Genomic DNA, 14,616 nt, shown 5'->3' with positions numbered 1-14,616 from the left:
CCCTTTTATATGCTCTTTAATAAGTCAGATGATCATACCATTTTTTCTTCTTTATTAAGTGTTGAAAGACATTTAAGGAATTTCTAATACGAAATCCTCCTTTTATGCCTGGGATAAGCTCAACTGGGTCATTTATTATCTTTATTATTCACTGCTGGATTGGGTTAGATAATAATTTATCTGGATTGTCTTTTGGATTTTCTACCCAGTATTATCTGCTAATCATTCCTACCTAGTATTACAATAATGAACAATTCTTCTCTTTAGAGCTTCACTTTCTAATCACCCTACACTCCAACTTACTCCATCTCTGGGTTTGAGTTAGTCTTTCCGAAGTCCCATTTTAAGAGTCTAAGGATTTATTAAAACACACTCCATTATCATAGTTCTGATCCCACACCTGGGAAATTAAAAATTAAGGCAATTTGCAGCTGTGGAACATTGTAGTCCAAGCAAGAGACCTGTGCTTAGAGTGGCCAAAGACCAGATCAGAAATTGAATGGTATTTGAGGAGTAAATTAAAAAATTGAATATATTTTTTTTAGTTGCATCAGGTCAAGATACTTTAGCCGAAATGTTTATTTGAGGAGAAAGGCTTGATTCTATCATTGAGAAAACAAAATAGACTGAATGATTCATATTCTGATACCACATTGGCTAACCGAGTTCATTACTTTGTGCCTTTATTGCTTAACTGATAATAAAAATAGCTAACCTTATTGAGCACATTCAAATATTCAGACAGTACTAAATCCTTACATAAGCATTTACTATTTAATTCTTTAAACACATTTTATGGATGTTGAAATTGAGGCACAGAATTTTAAGAAAGTGCCTAAAGTCTTTCAATTAGCACATAGTAGAGCTGGAATTGAAATTGAAGCATAGTGTCTCCAGAGTCCCTGGTGGTTTCCAGTTTAATAATTGACAACCAGAGTGATTTTTCCAGAATTATTAACATAGATTTATTGAGGTATAACTGACAAAAATTATACATATTTATAGTATGCAATGTGATGTTTTGAAATACATATACATTATGAAATGATTATTATAATCAAGCTTATTAACATTTCCATCACAATGCCTTTATTTTACGGTGAGAATATTTAAGGTCTACTTTCTTAGCAAATTTCAAGTATAAAATATGGTGTTATTAACTATAGTTGCTATTCCGTACATTGTATCTCCAGAACTTACTCATTCTAGATTACTGAAACTGTATACCCTTTGACTGACATCTCCCGATTTACCCTACCCCCCAACCCCCTGGCAACCATCTGTTCTCTGCTTTTATGAGTTTTACTTTTTATATTCCACATATAAGTGAGATCAAACAGTATTTGTCTTTCTGTGCCTGGCTTATTTCACTTGACATAATGTCCTCCAGGTTCATAGTGATGTTGTAGATGATAGGATTTTCTTCATTTTAAAGGCTGAGCAATTCCCTCCTCTCTCTCTCTCTCTATATATATATATGTATATACACACACGTATATACGTATATACACACACGTATATACGTATATACACACACGTATATACGTATATACACACACACGTATATACGTATATACGTATATACGTATATACACACACGTATATACGTATATACACACACGTATATACGTATATACACACACGTATATACGTATATACACACACGTATATATGTATACACGTATATACACTCACACATATATCCTGCATTTTCTTTATGCATTCATCTATTGATGGACACTTAGGTTGATTCTATATCTTGGTTCTTGTGAATAATGCTGCAGTGAATGTGGGAGTGCAGATATCTTTTCAACATGATAATTTCATTTCCTTGTATACTCAGAACTTGGATTGCTGGATTATGTGGTAGTTCTATTTTTAATTTTTTGAGAATCTTCATAGTATTTTGCATAATGGCTATACCAATTTGTATTCCTACCAATAGTATGCAAGGATTCCCTTTTCTCCACATACTTGCCAAAGCTTGTTATCTTTTGTCTTTTTGATAATAGCCATTCTAACAGGTGTGAAGTGTTATCTCATTGTGGTTCCGATTTGCTTTCCCTGATGACTAGTGATGTTGAGCACTTTTTCATAACAGTCACACACTGTATAACAACATTTTGATCAATGACAGACTGCGTATGCAAGATGGTTCCATATGATTATAATGAACCTGAAAAATTCTTATTTCTTGGTGATGTCATAGTGCAATGCATTATTCATATGTTTGTGGTGATGCTGGTGTAAAGAAACTGCTGTGCTGCCAGTCATATAAAATTATGGCACAGATTCTGGGTGTGGTGGCTCATGCCTTTAATCCTAGCACTTTGGTAGGCTAAGATGGGACTATTGCTTGATCCCAGGAGTTTGAGACCAGCCTGGGCAAATAGTGAGTCCCCCATCACTACAAAAATTACAAAATTAGCCAGGCATGGTGGGACATGCCACAGACACTCAATGTCAGCCAGTGAAGAAAGCTAGGAAGTGGTGTGTACCCCACAAAGCCACAGGGGTGGAGCTGCCCAAGTCCATGGGAGCCCATCTCTTGCATCAGTGTGACATGGAGTCAAAGGAGATCATTTTGGACCTCGTGACCTGCATTTGAGACATGGAGTCAAAGGAGGTCATTTTGGAAATTTAAGATATGACTTCCCTATTGGATTTCTGACTTAGCCCTTTTCGGCCTTACAGGCCTTTCTTTGGCCTGTGGCCCTTTCATTTTAGCCGATTTCTTCCATTTGGAATGGGTGTATTTACCAGATGCCTTTACCTCCATTGTATCTAAGAAGTAACTAACTTGCTATTGATTTTACAGGCTCATAGGTGGAAGGGACTTGCCTTGTCTCAGATAAGACTTTGGGCTTGGACTTTTGGGTTAATACTAGAATGAGTTAAGACTTTGGGGGACTGTTGGAAGGGCATGATTGTGTTTTGAAATGTGAGGACATGAGATTTGCGAGGTGCCAGGGACAGAATAGTATAGTTCGGCTGTGTCCCCACCCAAACCTCATCTTGAATTGTAATTCGAATTGTAATCCCCATGTGTGCAAGGGATCTTGTGCAAGGCGATTACATCAAGGGAGTGGTTCCTCCATGCTGTTCTCATGATAGTGAGTGAGGTCTCACAAGATTTGATGGCTTTATTAATGGGCTTTTCCCTGCCTTCACTTGACACTTCTCCTTGCTGCCGTCATGTGAAGTTGGATGTGTTTGCTTCCCCTTCTGCCATTATTGTAAGATTCCTAAGGCCTTCCCGGCCACGCTGAACTGTGAGTCAATTAAACTTCTTCCCTTTATAAATTACCCGGTCTTGGGTATGTCTTTATTAGCAGCATGAGAATGGACTAATACAGACCCTATCTCAAAAATGAAAAAAAAAAGTGTAGCATATATAATTGTGTATAGTACATACTACTTGATAATATTAACAAATGATTATTTTACTGGTTTATGTATTTAATATACTATTTATCATTATTTTAGAGTGCACTCCTTCTACTTATTTAAAAAAAAGTTAACTGTAAAACAGCCTCAGGCAGGTCCTTCAGGAAATATTCCAGAAGAAGGTATTGTTATCATAGGAGATGACAGCTCTATGGCTGTTATTACCCCTGAAGACTTTCCAGTGGGATGAGACTTGGAGAGGGAAGACAGTGATACTGATGATCCTGATCCTGTGTAGGCTTAGGCTAATGTGTGAGCATAATGTTTATGTCTTAGTTTTTTAACAAAAAAGTTTTAAAAGCAAAAAATAAAATACAAATTTTAAAAATAGAAAAATGCCTATAGAATCAGGATATTAAAAAAAGAAAATATTTTATGCAATTGTACAGTGATTCTCTGTTTTAAGCTAAATGTATTACAAAAGAGACAGAAAAGTAAAAAATTGTAAAAGTTTATAAAATAAAAAGTTACAGTAAGCTAAGATTAATTTATTATTTAAGAAAGAATAACAATTTTGTGTAAATTTAGTGTAGCCTAGTGCAGTGTTTATAAAGCCTACAGTACAGTAATGCCTTAGGCTTTCACATTCACTCACCACTGACTCACTGACTCACTGACTCACTGAAAGCAACTTCCAGTCCTGCAAGCCCCATTCATAAGTGCCCTATACATGTATATAATTTTTCATTTCTTATGCTATATTTTTACAGTACCTTTTCTATGTTTAGATACACAAATACTTATTATTGTGTTCCAATTGCCTGCAGTATTCAGTACAGTAACATGCTGTACATGTTTTTAGCCTAGGGGTAATAGGCTATACCATATAGTTTAGGTGTGTGGTAGGTTATACCATCTAGGTTTGTGTCAGCACACTCTATGATGTTCAAACAGCTACAAAATCACCTAGTGACACATTTCTCAGAATGTATTCCTGTTATTAAGTAATGCATGACTGTACCTGTTGACCATTTGTATGTTGATATGGTTTGGCTCTGTGTCCCCACTCAAATCTCATCTAAACTTTAATCCCCATAATCCCCACGTGTCAAGAGTGGGATTGATCTTGACACGTGATCCCCACGTGTCAGGAGTGGTGGGAGGTGATTGGATCATGGGGGCGGCTTCCCCCATTCTGTTCTCAAGATAGTGAGTGAGTTCTCATGAGATCTGATGGTTTCATAAGTGTTTGACAGTTCCTCCTTCACATGCTCTCTTTCCTGTTGCCTTGTGAAGAAGGTACTTGCTTCTTATTCACCTTCCTCCCTGATTGTAAGTTTCCTGAGGCATCTCCAGGCAAGTGGAACTGTGAGTCAATAAAACCTCTGCCCTTTATATATTACCCAGTCTCTGGTACTTCTTTATAGCAATGTGAGAAGGGACTAATACATATGTCTTCTTTTGAAAAATATCCATTCAGATCCTTTGACTGTTTTCTAATGGGGTTGTTTGTTCTCTTGTGATTGAGTGAATTCCTTATACATTTTGAATATTAACTCTTTTTCAGATGTATGGTTTGTATAATTTTTCTCTCATTCTGTAGGTTGTTCCTTGGCTGTACACAGTTTTTTTTTTTAAATTAGATGCAGTCCCATTTGTCTATTTTTGTTTTTGTTTTCTGTGCTTTTGGGGACTTATCTAAGAATTTATTGCTTCCTCCAATATCAAGAAGCTTTTTACCTATGTTTTTCTCTAGTATTCTTGCAGTTTCAGTTTCTTACGTATAAGTCATTAATCCATTTTGAGTTGGTTTTTATATATAGGGTGATATAAAGGTCTAATTTCATTCTTCCACATGCAGAGAATCAGTTTTCCAAACAACATTTTTTGAAGAGAATGTCCTTTCCCCAATGTGTGTTCTTGGCACTTTCTGCAAGGATCAATTGACCATAACTATGTGCATTTTTTTCTGGGCTTTCTGTTTTGGTTCATTGGCTTGTATGTCTGTTTTTATGCTGGTACCATGCTGTTTTGATAGCCATTGTTTTGAAGCATATTTTGAAATCAGGTGATGTGATACCTCCAGCTTTGCTCTTTTTGCTCAAGATTCCTTTGGCTGTTTGGGGTCTTTTGTGATACCACAAAACTTTACAACATTTTTTTTTCTATTTCTGTGAAAATTCCATTGGAATTTTGAGAAAGTTTGTATAGAATTTGTGGATTAAGTTGTAAAATATGCACATTTTTGACAATATTAATTATTCTAATTCATGAACATGTGATATCTTTTTATTTGTGTCCTCAAATGTTTTCATCAGTTTTATAGTTTTTAATATATAGATACTAATATTTTATCTCATTGGTTATTTCTATGTATTTTATTTTCATGCTATTGTAAATGGGATCTTTCCTTAATTTCATTTTTTGGATAGTTTGTTGTTAGTGTATACAAACATAATTGATTTTCTATGTTGATTTTGTATACGGAAAATGTACTAAATTTATTAGGTCTAGTAATTTTTGGTAGAGTTTTTAAGCAAATGTCACCTGCAAGGAGAGACAGCTCTACTTTTTATTTTCTGATTGAATGTCTTTTAAAATTTTTGTTATTATTTGTTCTTGCCTAATTGCTGTGGCTAAAGCTTCCAGAAGTATATTGAATAGAAGTGGCAAGAGTGGTCATCCTTTTCTTATTCCTGATATTAGAGGAAAGCTTTTCACCAATGGATGTGATGTAGCTGTATTTGAGGTACATTTCTTCTATACCAAACTTGTTGAGAGTTTTTATCATAAAAGTATTTTAAAACATTGTTTAAAGATCAAAGTTTAAGGAAGAAGCATAAAGATTATGTTTAATGAGTCCTAACTTGATTATTACAAGTTATTAGATAAAAGATCTGATTTAAAAATGGGATGATGTAAGTAAACTTCTGGCAGTTAGCTTCTTGCTATTTTTAACAATTTGGACTGAAGTATTAAAACTAAATTCAAGCCCATGAAACTGCTCATTTTTAATAAATTCATTGAATCAATCATTTACAACTATAGTAGTAAACATTCTTCAAAATGTAATTATTCCTTCAGTTACTGGTGACTGCATTAATTATAATTTAACAGAAAATAATTGACTAAGCTTAGAAAACCTAAAAAAAGGTTTATTTTCTGCACATACACACAAATACACACACAATGTCTTTCTCTCCTTTCTTTTACTCTTCTCTGCCTTTTATAGACTTAGAGCCACTACTGACAGAAAATAAGTAAATAGAGCAATAGATGTCTTCCATTGCACTATGTGTCACTGCCAAGTTTGTCAGCATTCTCAATTTGCTTAGTTGATAAATTATTTTTCGTGTTTGTTTTTATTTCTATTTAATGGGAAAATTCTTTAAAATATAACCAACCGTGTATTTGGTGTAAGGGAAGGGTGATAAAAACCCACTACAATGGTCCTTTGCCTCTTTTAGAGTTAGAGATGTTCATTTCCAGCACTCAATAAATAATAGGGAGAGGTGTCAGGAGATGCATAAACAGAATTTCTTCCAGTTTTTTTATGAGCCGGCTCAGTATACCATAACAGCAAACACCCATGTTTGCCTCAATCATGTTTTTGTAAACAGTCACTGAGATAATATGTGTAATGAGATAATACATTTTATATTTACAATATTCAGTTACTGAGTTCTAAGCATTTGTACAGTGTATTTTATTAGCATTGGTATTACTATGAAGGATGGGGAATATACAATGAATTCTTTTTAGTGTACATTAACCTGCTAGTAGATTTATTCTAATCAAGGTGATTATAAGTGAGCTGCCTAGTTTGATTTCTTTTTAAAATTTAAATTTTGAGATAATCATGTGGTTTTTGTCTTTAGTTCTGTTTATATGCTGGATTACGTTTATTGATTTGCGTATGTTGAACCAGCCTTGCATCCCAGGGATGAAGCCCACTTGATCATGGTGGATAAGCTTTTTGATGTGCTGCTGGATTTGGGTTGCCAGTATTTTATTGAGGATTTTAGCATCGATGTTCATCAGAGATATTGGTCTAAAATTCTCTTTTTTTGTTGTGTCTCTGCCAGGCTTTGGTGTCAGGATGATGCTGGCCTCATAAAATGAGTTAGGGGAGGATTCCTTCTTTTTCTATTGATTGGAATAGTTTTAGAAGGAATGGTACCAGCTCCTCCTTGTACCTCTGGTAGAATTTGGCTGTGAATCCATCTGGTCCTGGACTTTTTTTGGTTGGTAGGCTATTAATTATTGCCTCAATTTCAGAGCCTGTTATTGGTCTATTCGGGGATTCAACGTCTTCCTGGTTTAGTCTTGGGAGGGTGTATGGGTCCAGGAATTTATCCATTTCTTCTAGATTTTCTAGTTTATTTGCGTAGAGGTGTTTATAGTATTATCTGATGGTAGTTTGTATTTCTGTGGGATCGGTGGTGATATCCCCTTTATCATTTTTTATTGCGTCTATTTGATTCTTCTCTCTTTTCTTCTTTATTAGTCTTGCTAGCGGTCTATCAATTTTGTTGATCTTTTCAGAAAACCAGCTCCTTGATTCATTGATTTTTTGAAGGGTTTTTTTGCGTCTCTATCTCCTTCAGTTCTGCTCTGATCTTAGTTATTTCTTGCCTTGTGCTAGCTTTTGAATGTGTTTGCTCTTGCTTCTCTAGTTCTTTTAATTGTGATGTTAGGGTGTCAAATTTAGATCTTTCCTGCTTGCTCTTGTGGGTATTTAGTGCTATAAATTTCCCTCTACACACTGCTTTAAATGTGTCCCAGAGATTCTGGTATGTTGTGTCTTTGTTCTCATTATCTCAATAGATGCAGAAAACGCCTTTGACAAAATTCAACAACGCTTCATGCTAGAAACTCTCAATAAATTAGGTATTGATGGAACATATCTCAAAATAATAAGAGCTATTTATGACAAACCCACAGCCAATATCATACTGAGTGGGCACAAACTGGAAGCATTCCCTTTGAAAACTGGCACAAGACAGGGATGCCCTTTCTCACCACTCGTATTCAACATAGTGTTGGAAGTTCTGGCCAGGGCAATCAGGCAGGAGAAAGAAATAAAGGGTATTCAATTAGGAAAAGAGGAAGTCAAATTGTCCCTGTTTGCAGATGACATGATTGTATATTTAGAAAACCCCATCATCTCAGCCCAAAATCTCCTGAAGCTGATAAGCAACTTCAGCAAAGTCTCAGAATACAAAATCAATGTGCAAAAATCACAAGCATTCTTATGCACCAATAACAGACAAACAGCCAAATCATTTGTGAACTCCCATTCACAATTGCTTCAAAGAGAATAAAATACCTAGGAATCCAACTAACAAGGCATGTGAAGGACCTCTTCAAGGAGAACTACAAACCACTGCTCAACGAAATAAAAGAGGATACAAACAAATGGAAGATCATTCCATGCTCATGGATAGGAAGAATCAATATCATGAAAATGGCCATACTGCCCAAGGTAATTTATAGATTGAATGCCATCCCCATCAAGCTACCAATGACTTTCTTCACAGAATTGGGAAAAACTACTTTAAAGTTCATATGGAACCAAAAAAGAGCCCGCATTGCCAAGTCAATCCTAAGCCAACAGAACAAAGGTGGAGGCATTACGCTACCTGACTTCAAACTATACTACAAGGCTATACAGTAACCAAAACAGCATGGTACTGGTACCAAAACAGATATATAGACCAATGGAACAGAACAGAGACCTCAGAAATAATACCACACATCTACAACCATCTGATCTTTGACAAACTTGACAAAAACAAGAAAAGGGGAAAGGATTCCCTATTTAATAAATGGTTCTGGGAAAACTGGCTGGCCACATGTAGAAAGCTGAAACTGGATCCCTTCCTTACACCTTATACTAAAATTAATTCAAGACGGATTGAAGACTTAAATGTTAGACATAAAACCATAAAAACCCTAGAATAAAACCTAGGCAATACCATTCAGAACATAGGCATGGGCAAGGACTTCATGTCTAAAACACTGAAAGCAATGACAACAAAAGCCAAAATTGACAAATGGGATCTAATGAAACGAAAGAGCTTCTGCACAGCAAAAGAAACTACCATCAGAGTGAACAGGCAACCTACCGAATGGGAGAAAAGTTTTGCAATCTACTCATCTGACAAAGGGCTCATATCCAGAATCTACAAAGAACTCAAACAAATTTACAAGAAAAAAACAAACAACTCCATCAAAAAGTGGGTGAAAGATATGAACAGACACTTCTCAAAAGAACACATTTATGTAGCCAGAAGACACATGAAAAAATGCTCATCATCACTGGCCATCAGAGAAATGCAAATCAAAACCACAATGAGATACCATCTTACACCAGTTAGAATGGCGATCATTAAAAATTCAGGAAACAACATGTGCTGGAGAGGATGCAGAGAAATAGGAACACTTTTGCACTGTTGGTGGGACTGTAAACTAGTTCAACCATTGTGGAAGACAGTGTTGTGATTCCTCAAGGATCTAGAACTAGAAATACCATTTGACCCAGCCATCCCATTACTGGGTATATACCCAAAGGACTAGAAATCATGCTGCTATACAGACACATGCACACGTATGTTTATTGCAGCACTATTCACAATAGCAAAGACTTGGAACCAACCCAAATGTCCATCAATGATAGACTGGATTAAGAAAATGTGGCACATATATATCATGGAATACTATACGGCCATAAAAAAGGATGAGTTCATGTCCTTTGTAGGGACATGGATGAAGCTGGAAACCATCATTCTCAGCAAACTATTGCAAGGACAAAAAACCAAACACCTCATGTTCTCACTCATAGGTGGGAATTGAACAACGAGAACACTCGGTCACAGTAAGGGGAACATCACACACCAGGGCCTGTTTTGAGGTGGGGGAGGGGGTAGGGATAGCATTAGGAGATATACCTAATGTAAATGATGAGTTAATAGGTGCAGCACACCAACATGACATATGTATACATATGTAACAAACCTGCACATTGTGCACGTGTACCCTAGAACTTAAAGTATAATAAAAAAAAAATTTTAATGTTGTGACCGTTTTCAAATGTAGACTTATTTCTTGATTTGGCATGACTTATACATTCTAAACCAGAGGTGTTTTTTGGTTTAAGAGGTTAAAAGAATATATATTACATCCTTGAAAGTAATTAACATTATAGAAATACTAGACTTTTAAAATTAAAATTTAATTCTTCTATTTGTTGGATTTTTGCCAACTTGTAATAAGTTTTGAAATGTGTGCTTTACTTACTTTATATATTGTCTGTCTCTTTATGTCTGTATGTTGATATAGGTGCAATTAGATATATAAAGTTTCATTGAAGTGAATAATTTGACAGTCGACTGATCCGAGTGTATTTTGTGTATGATACAATAGTAGTAGTATTTTAACTCTCCTTTGCTGATGTGTGTCAGGCACTGGGGAGGAGTTTACATGTTTTAACTTGTTTAACGCTCACAACTATCTTGATAGACATGAAATTTTCTCCATTTCACAAATGGGGAAACTGAGTTGATATGGCTTGGTTGTGCCCCCACCCAAATCTCAGCTTGAATTTTATCTCCCAGAATTCCCACGTGTTGTGGGAGGGACCCAAGGGGAGTTAATTGAATCATGGGAGTTTGTTTTTCCTTGCTGTTCTTGTGATAGTGAATAAGTCTCAGGAGATCTGATGGGTTTATCAGGGGTTTCTGTTTTTGCTTCTTCCTCATTTTCTCTTGTTACCGCCATGTAAGAAGTGCCTTTCACCTCCCATCATGATTCTGAGGCCTCCCCAGTGGAATTGTCCATCCAATTAAACCTCTTTTTTCTTCCCAGTCTCAGGTATGTCTCTATTAACAGCATGAAAATAAAGTAATACAGTAAATTGGTACCAGTAAAGTTGGCCGTTGCTGAATAGATACCTGAAAATATATAAGTGACTTTTGAACTGGGTAACAGGCAGAGGTTGGAACAGTTTGGAGGGCTCAGAAAGAGTCAGGAAAATGTGAGAAAGTTTGGAACTTCCTGGACACTTGTTGAATGGCTTTGCCCAAAATGCTGACAGTGATATAGACAATAAGGTCCAGGCTGAGATGGTCTTAGATGGAGATGAGCAACTTGTTGGGATCTGGAGTAAAGTGACTGTTGCTATGTTTCATCAAAGAGACTGGTGGCATTTTGCCCCTGCCCTAGACATTTGTGGAACATTGAACTTGAGAGAGATGATTTAGGGTATCTGGTGGAAGAAATTTCTAAACATCAAAGCATTCAAGAGGTTACTTGGGTACTATTAAAGGCATTCAGTTTTATAAAGGAAGCAGAGCATAAAAGTTTGGAACATTTGCAGCCTGACTATGCAATAGAAAAGAAAAGCCCATTTTCTGGGGAGAAATTCAAGCTGGCTGCAGAAATTTGCATAAGTAGCAAGAAGCCTAATGTTAATCCCCAACACCGTGGGGAAAATGTCTCCAGGCCATGCCAGAGACCCTCACAGCAGCCCCTCCCATCACAGGCCCAGAGGTTCAGGAGGTAAAAATGGTTTAGTGGACTGGGCCCAGGGTTCTCGTGCTGTGTGCAGACTAGGGACTTGATGCCCTATGTCTCAGCTGCTCCAGCCATGGCTGAAAGGGGCCAATGTACAGCTTGGGCTGTGGCTTCAGAGGGGGGAAGCCCCAAGTCTTGGCAGCTTCCACATGGTGTTGAGCCTGTGGGTATACAGAAGTCAAGAATTGAGGTTTGGGAACCTCCACCTGGATTTCAGAAGATGTATGAAAACGCCTGAATGCCCAGGCAAAAGTTTGCTGCAGGGGCAGGGCCTTCATGGAGAACCTCTGCTCGGGCAGTGTGGAAGGGAAATGTGGGGTCAGAGCCCTCCCCAAGCAGAGTCCCTACTGGGTCACTGCCTAGTGGAGCTGTGAAAAGAGGGCAACCATCCTCCAGATCCCAGAATCGTAGATCCACAGACAGCTTGCACTGTGCACTTGAAAAAGGCATAGACACTCAATGCCAGCCCATGAAAGCAGTCGGGAAGGAGGTTGTACCCTGCAAAGCCACAGGGATGGAGCTGCCAAGACCATGGGAACCCACGTCTTGAATCATTGTGACCTGGATGTGAGAGTTGGAGTCAAAGGAGATCATTTTGGACCTTTAAAATTTGACTGCCCCACTGGATTTTGGATTTGCATGGGCCCTGTAACCCCTTTGTTTTGGCCAATTTATCCCATTTGGAATGGCAATAGTTACCCAATACCCGTACCCCCATTGCATCCAGGAAGTAACTAGCTTGCTTTTGATTTTACAGGCTCATAGGCAGAAGGGACTTGCCTTGTCTCAGATGAGACTTTAGGCTGTGGACTTTTGGATTAATGCTGAACTGAGTTAAGACTTTGCGGGACTGTTAGGAAGGCATGATTTGTTTCAAAATGTGAGGAAATGAGATTTGGAGGGGCCAGGGGTGGAATGATATGATTTGGCTGTGTCCCCACCCAAATCTCAACTTGAATTGCATTTCCCAGAATCCCCACGTGTTGTGGGAAGAACCCAGAGGGGAGGTAATTCAATCATGGGGGCTGGTCTTTCCCATGCTATTCTCATGATAGCGAATAAGTATCATGAGATCTGATGGGTTTATCAGGGATTTCCGCTTTTGCCTCTCTCACTTTCTGTTGCCACCACCATGTAAGCATGCCTTTCGTCTCCCACCATGATTCTGAGACCTTCCTAGCCATGTGGAACTGTAAGTCCAATTAAAACTCCTTTTCTTCCCAGTCTTGGGTATGTCTTTATCAGCAGCATGAAAACAAACTAATACATGAGTACACAGAGTTTATATCCAAGTTTGTACAACCAATAAAAGGCAGAAGTAGGATGAAGACTCTAGCTTTCTGGTATCAGAGCAAACTGCTCTGGATTTCTAACAGTATTCTCCTGCCTCATAAAACAAAATTAGACAATATATAATCTATCTTCAGATTGTAGCCTCTTGCTTAGACATTATTCCATGTATTCTCAATCATAGAAATCATATGACTGAACAATATTAAGGTAAAATTATAAGCACTGAGTACCACCTGACAATATTGGGTTTGAAAAGGATGTCATGAAATGCAGGTTTGTCTTTATCAGAGTCTAAGTAGCCTGTTTAATTCACTCTAAATAAGAGATTAGGCAATGGAGCTTTTGGTGACTAAACATTCATGTCCTTAATATGTTTATTTAACACAATATTAAATCAGTTTTGAAAAGGTGCAGGTGTATTTGGGTAGCTTTTCTCTCTAAGTAGTGAATTTGCAAAATTAGCAAAAATGTTTTTGCACTTGGATTTGGATAGCGATAACAAACTTTCTCAGCCTAAGAAAAAACCGGAACTCTGACTTAAAATTTTTCTCTGTGATTTCAAAATGTTTTAACTCCAAGTAGCCTTGGAGAAGCTCACAACAATAAATAAATTTGTTTACATAAGTGCTGAAAAAAATTTCCTTTTAATAGAAATAGTTGCTCTTTGCAATAAGCAAATAATCTTCAAGCAAAGAAGATACAGTATAGGAAATAACTTATTTGTGGATTCTAAGGCTGTTATCCCTAAGTTTAAAATGATTCTGCTGTTTTGAATCTTGTTCATCCTTTTTTTTCCAATACAAACTGTTAGCTCTGATTTTAATTCATTTGTGAACATGAAGACTGCTCCTAACACAGGCCCTTTGCATTTGCTATTCTTTCTGCTTGAAAAGCTCTTCTGTCTGATCCATCAGTGTATGACTGGCTCCTTCTTGTCATTCTGATTTTAGTTCATATGTCATTTCAATCAGTTCTCCCAACTGTTCATCTAAACCAGCCACCCAGTCACATACTACAACATTGCTCTATTTTATTTTTCTCTGAGGTCTCATTACTTTATATATTTTTGTTTGCGTTGATTGATTAATATATGCAATGTTTTTCTCCTTAACTGCATTTATCATGCAGTTATCGTATGGATAAAGCTCCATACGAGCAAATATCTTTTCTCTTTGCCCACCTCTGTCTTATCAGAATCAGTCATAGCACCTGTTAAATATTAGGTTGTCAACTACTAGTAGATAAATCACTTTTTGATTTAAGACTTGAGAGTGCCAATTTTTATATGTATTATGAACAAGGTAGCAGTAAGATTATTTGTCATTCATTTTGCTACGCTAATGTTTAGTCAGAATTGACAAT

At 36.9% G+C, this 14,616-nt stretch overlaps 1 protein-coding gene across 5 annotated transcripts in view; it reads left to right on the top strand.

The window, feature by feature from the left end:
• CFAP299 (cilia and flagella associated protein 299) overlaps window positions 1-14,616 on the top strand; it is a 692,782-nt gene that overhangs the window by 116,023 nt on the left and 562,143 nt on the right. The gene's annotated exons all lie outside the window — the stretch shown is intronic.

This window comes from Pan troglodytes, chromosome 3, assembly GCF_028858775.2.
Source record: "Pan troglodytes isolate AG18354 chromosome 3, NHGRI_mPanTro3-v2.0_pri, whole genome shotgun sequence".
Lineage (NCBI taxonomy): Eukaryota > Metazoa > Chordata > Mammalia > Primates > Hominidae > Pan > Pan troglodytes.
The sequence above is the reverse complement of the archived record's forward strand: the minus strand, read 5'-3'. Positions and strand labels throughout refer to the sequence as shown.